The 6,000-nt window shown below is 30.6% G+C and overlaps 1 protein-coding gene across 1 annotated transcript in view; it reads right to left on the reverse strand.

Moving 5' to 3' along the window:
* The window catches only part of pb (homeobox proposcipedia), a 161,783-nt gene extending 156,779 nt beyond the window's left edge, over nucleotides 1-5,004 (reverse strand). Inside the window, exon 1 of the mRNA XM_088236185.1 lies at nucleotides 4,872-5,004. The gene's annotated coding sequence lies outside the window, so the exon portion shown is untranslated. The remainder of the gene's footprint in view (nucleotides 1-4,871) is intronic.
* Nucleotides 5,005-6,000: the final 996 nt, after the last annotated feature.

Below are 6,000 nucleotides of genomic sequence, written 5' to 3' on the forward strand. Positions count from 1 at the left end.
GGCTCTATCGGAATCGGATGGGGTTTGTTATTTTATTAACTATTCCAAAGCCACTTAAGAGAACAGATTGCCTCGCTAAAATACTTTATATCTTAAATGAAAAGGTGAAAATCACCCCTAGAGCAATGATTTATCTCAACACGTAGTACATATTATCACTGAAACCGTACGACTTAGACGAAACATTACTTTTCTGACCTTTGTTTTGAATTTTTTTTTTAAATGTGTATTTAAAATCTATCTAATGCAAACAAAACAATTACACGGTGTAATAAAAAACCTTGATCGTTTTCTTTTTTTAATTGAATCGCCGTTTTATAAAGTTATGATTTTCAAAACATGTTTTAATACACCATAATTGCATTAAATAAAATATACCTACTTAATTTATATGAATTACCATAATTGTTTCATTTACCCTAAAGTAATTTATTAAGTGGATTTAATATGGTAAATTGACAGCGATAATAGCGCAGATAAAGATAAACTGAAATATTGTTTTATTTCATTTAGCCGATTGCTTTTTCAATCTAGTTGTCATCCAAAAATACCCGCTGGAAGCGCATTAAAATGGCGGCCGTGAAAACAATTTAGTAATCAAATTCGTCCGAAACGGCATGTAAGAATTAAGGCTTCGTGTGTCGTGGGGAAGGCGGTTCTACGAAGGGCGGGTCCAACGGGGTACCCGCCTACGAGACCATGTGGCCGATAGCGTGCGGAGATGCTAATCGCATGCACGGAACGTACTATTATCGTGTTTATTCCTTACGGAGAATTATGTGTAATTTTTGACATGGAACATATGGACGTAGATCTCAGATAAAGAGCACGAATCGAAGGGAGTCAACTACATGAAATTTACTCAAAATACTTCGGCTTTTATAATTATGGCATACAGAACCTTATGTGAAAGAGTACATTATGTAATTATATGTTGAAGGCGCATACTAATGCCATGGTAATACTAAAAATATGAAACAATTTTTTTACTTTAATCCGCTTTGTGTATAGCTGTTTTAAGCTTATTTGCATGAACTAGCTGATAGCCATCTTACATTTAGATCAGTCACGTATCTGCGGTTATAGAAAAGTCCTTATATCTGAGGGTACTATTTGCAAACCCGGCAAAATCCATCTTTCTTTATTTCGAGCAAATCACAAAAAAAGTGATACAATACTTCAACTTTTTTTTTAATTTCAATTTTTTATTATAATCAGTAAATATTTTATACGTAAGCAGTGATGACATAAGCATGATTATGTCAAGAAACAGTAGAGAAATAAAAAATTTAATTTTATACATTCAAACTTTACAATACTCAAGTAGAGGTGGCCAAGTTTGCAACAAACCTGATAATTTAAAAGTCAAGTTCTTACAAAAAAAGCCGTATTTTTAACTGAAAATGTTATAATTATTGTAAAAATTTGTGTTCTGACTAAGTTTCAATTAATTTCTCATTTTTTTAAGATTTTGGAAGCCGGATTTGCAAGTAGTATCTGCACGTAACCAGTATATTAAATTTGGTAAACGCGCATTTGAGGTTGCAGGCCATATGGCATGAAATGCTCTCCCAGAAAGCTTTGGGAAATAGCTTGGAACCAACTTGTTCTCTAAATCATTCCAATTAATTCGCATTATGTGATGACAAAATAAATGACTGCAAAAAAGTTATACTTGAATAGTAAGCATTCAAATTAAAGCCAATATTCATAGGGACTTTGTAAAGCGCTTTTCAGAAAATGACATGCGTTAGTATTTAAAGTGCGCGTAACGAATTCTAAACGTACACTGCAATTGGTGCTCCGGTGAAGTTATTTTTCAAAAATAACGAACAAATGAAGAATCAAAATGTTGCTATTTTTATGATTCCATAAAAAAACGCATATGATATTTAAATATTTCTTAATGAAAAATTTCGGAAATAGATAGGAACTCATAAGTTTAATAATACATATTTATCTCTTTTCATATCAATAGGTATTTATGTAGGTACGAACCAATGTACGGAAAACTAATTAGTTTTATTGTCTGTTTATAAAAAAATATATATTTTGTTATTGTCATTGGTCGAAATAATATATTATAGATATAAGAAATGTGTAATAAAAAATGGAAAATATTGATGACTCGATCACACAGTTTGGATCCTGTTTTGTATATTCATTTTGAAATACGTATTTGTGCTTCGTATTTGTACATATATTTGTATATCAAATACAAAATACAAATTTCGCGTGTCAAGAAAATTGAAGCAAAGACAATATGTGAACAATAAAAACTTTTGAAAATTAAGAAGATCATAATTTTTCTTTTGAGTTATGATCTTCTTAATTTTTAAAATTTTAACTATTTCATGTAAGTAAAATTACTGCAGGCTTGCCTATTGAAATAAATTTTTAAAAATATATGAAATAAAAAATGTTGCTTTAGGAGTGCGATATTTTATAAATATAAAAATTTATACGAGTTAAAGATACTTTTGTCTGTACCTAATAGAAAATATTTTTTTTCAAATTGTGTCTAAATTTCTAACCTGGAAATGGTTTTAGAAGCTTATTTATCTCCCTGTATAAACATATTAATTATGTTTCTTGTTCATAAATAATTACATAAAAATGTAAATGCATGAAATAATAAAAACATTTCAAATACGAAGGTTAGTATTTTATTAAGAGTTTCAGAATTTCATATAAGTCATTGGAAATAATTTAAAAACAATATAATCAATAAGTAAAACGTTCTAGAAATCGTTTAACTAACCCTTTTCAAATATTTAATTAATTAACAATTTAAAAAGACGTAATTTAAAATTTATGTGATTATCAAGTAATTAATTTATACAATTAATCGACACGTTACAAAATCAGGCGCTCGAATGATATACCTGCGGGTTTAATACCTAAATACGATAATTATGCCATATTTGACATAAAATATAATTGACAAGTAGAAATAACAAGTTATTTACTCTTCTAATAGCTTTGAGAACATTAAAAACCACGCCAAAGTTAAGCAATGATTCGGTTTTTTATAATATTTACCGGTACCGAAATGCGGTCATTTTATTGCGATATTTTTTTGTAGTGAAGAAAGTTGCGTTTCATTATTAAAAAATTACCTATAGGTACTTTGGGTAAAACGATAACTTATCTAATACTAAGTCAAAATAACAAATTTTTAATGCGTGTAATTTAAGATAGTTACATCATGAAAACAGTTCGCATATAAATGTATTTTATAGAATTTGCTACCAAATCAGGAATTTTAAAAACACGTTTTAGGTAAATAGTGTTGTAGGTATACCTACTAGATAATTATTTAAATCGAAGGTTTTTACATAGGTAGGCACTTTACGATAGATAGGTACATTTATTTTTTTTTTTTTTTATCAAATTTCATAAATGTACCTATGTGGGTTTTACGTACCTACTGTTACTAAGTATGTTCTTATATCTATATATACTTAGGTACCTGTTAGGTATTATTTATTAAAACAATGTATCAAAGCACGTATTATTGTAAAATAATTCAAATAAATTTAAAACGCTTTGTTGTGTTAATTATTACCGTGAAAAAAATACCCGTATCTACCACCTTACCTATCAACCTATACCTATGAATAAAATAGGCATAATGAAATTGATGAAAAAAAATAATTTAATTTCGTTAAAAAACATCAAAAACTATTGTGATGATAACTGATGCTGTAATAAATTTAAACCGGGTTGTGGTTCCATGGTAGTAAGTATTGTGGACTCACGAACCAAAGGTCCCAGGTTCAAATCCCACTCTACCATAAATCAATTTCCATTTTTACAGCACAAGTTACTTCCGACTTTTAGGAAATGGTCTGAATATTTAAATATTTTAGTAAATAATAACAATTCGAGTATTTATTTCTCATTAAAAAAAAAATCTAATAATTAATATGAATTATCTTTCTTCTGAGTTTTTTTATTTAATTTCGGTTATTATTATCGTTGTATTAATTAAATTTTGCTCAATAATTAGGTAATAAATACTTTGATAATTAGGTATCTATCATTTGCGGTCGCAGGCCCTACGGCATGGAATGCTCTCCCGGCAGAAATCCGAAACTGTGAGAGTGAAGTGATGTTTCGGAAGAAACTTAAAACCCCCTTGCTCTCTAAATCATTTGAATAAATTCATAGCATGTGGTGGAAAAGTAACATGAAAAAGTACATTATTTTTCTTAAATTAAAAAGTTAAAATTAAATTTATATCTTCAAATCACTTTGTAAAGCTCCCTTGAGGTATTATATTACGAAAATGGCGCTATATAAGTTATCCATAATTATTATTATTACTAATACATATGTAATACAAATATGGTAAATTAAGTGTTCTTTAAGGGTCTTTTATTAGTTAAGTTTTAAAACCCAGTTAGGTTTTATTGTAAGAAAAAAGTGTGGGCATTATTTCTTTGTATTGAAGAAAATATTTAAAAAAAAATAGTGTCTAACTTTATTTTTTGCCTTTAGGAATACCCAGTTGCGTTCCTAGCTTGTGATTACCAAGCTATTTTTATCTAGGAACCTATGTAATTATATAATTTACCTCTTTTATAAAAAAATAAAATACAAAGCTATTTATAATAATTTCAATGGTTTAAGTATTTATATCATTCGATTGAAATGCGTCATAAACAAGGCTCAGGTTTCCTAACATGCACCGCGCGTTGAAATCTGTTTTATGCAAAAGGGGCGTTCCTCCTTAAAATCCTTTATATTTAGACTCTATATAAACCCCCACCTACAATACAAATAAAAGAAAAACTCTATCAAAATATCAAACGACAGCCTTCAATGCAAAATAATTCAAAAACATAAAAATCAAAATGATTATTTACCTCGGAAAATGCGCGGATATATTTAGTATTTTCGGACGATTAGCATAAATGCCTAAGTTCAGAAGAAATATTTTATGAATGTCTGTCAATAAAGTAATATAACAGGTAGGTTAGGTAGGTAGGTACTAACTACCTACATAAAGATAGTTTCAAATGTAGGCAGTCGGTACCTATGTTCAAAAAATAATAAATAATCACTGAGAAAAAAACATCATTAAGAACTTCATGTACGTAATGCTTCACTCCACTTTTATTATAATGTGCAATATTTGAACTTTTTATCACTTTACAAACGGTTGATTTAAAGAATTTCTAAAAGTTTATGCAATATAAATGTCACTTTTTATTGTTATTGCCGCGAGATTTCAAATTTCGAAAATCGATTAAAAAAAAACAAATGACAGGCACGTAACACCGCCGGTGACGAATGATAATTCGATAATATTTTTTCACATCATTGTCCGAACGCGAGGCACGAAATTTGAATTTGACACCTGTCAATTGGAATTGTCAAATGTCATTTGAATTGGCGACTGCTGACGTTCGGTACTGTCTCTTTATGTGCGTCAGCCGAATGCGGCGGTCTACTGCCCGCTACTGGCGAGAATGGAGGAGGCGTTGTCGAGGCCGTTTTTTTCCGGAAAGACGCGCGTCACGTGGGCCGGATCGGGCCAATCGGAAGGCAGGGCGGCTCGGTGGGCGGGGCGGATGCGCGCGCCGCCCGTCCGACAAACAAGTAGAAATAAATTTTCCCAGTTCCCAGGCAAAGAGGATGCTAGTTACCTACTTTATCTGCTTAGCTACGCTTTGAAAAAGAGTTCGTGCCTTTTTTGTTGGTTCTTTGAACTTCCTTTGATTTATTTAAGCGTGCTTTATCAAAGACTGGAAAAATGATTTTTATTGTATTCAAATGACGATGCATCTTTTTATGAGTTCTCACAAATGAACCGCATGACCCCGAATTAATCTGTCATTTCTAGAAATACTCTCCAAAAATATTTTATACTCATTGTTCTTTTCCCACATAAAAAATAGGTTGATTTTGACTGGCGGGGCGGCTCACCATAGCTAAAATACATTTTAATGATCCACGATTTGGACGGATTGCGGTCCCGTGGTTAGTGTTGCG

The sequence above is a fragment of the Micrasema longulum genome, unplaced genomic scaffold (assembly GCF_059751315.1).
Source record: "Micrasema longulum isolate JH-2025_06_02 unplaced genomic scaffold, ASM5975131v1 h1tg001520l, whole genome shotgun sequence".
Classification (NCBI taxonomy): domain Eukaryota; kingdom Metazoa; phylum Arthropoda; class Insecta; order Trichoptera; family Brachycentridae; genus Micrasema; species Micrasema longulum.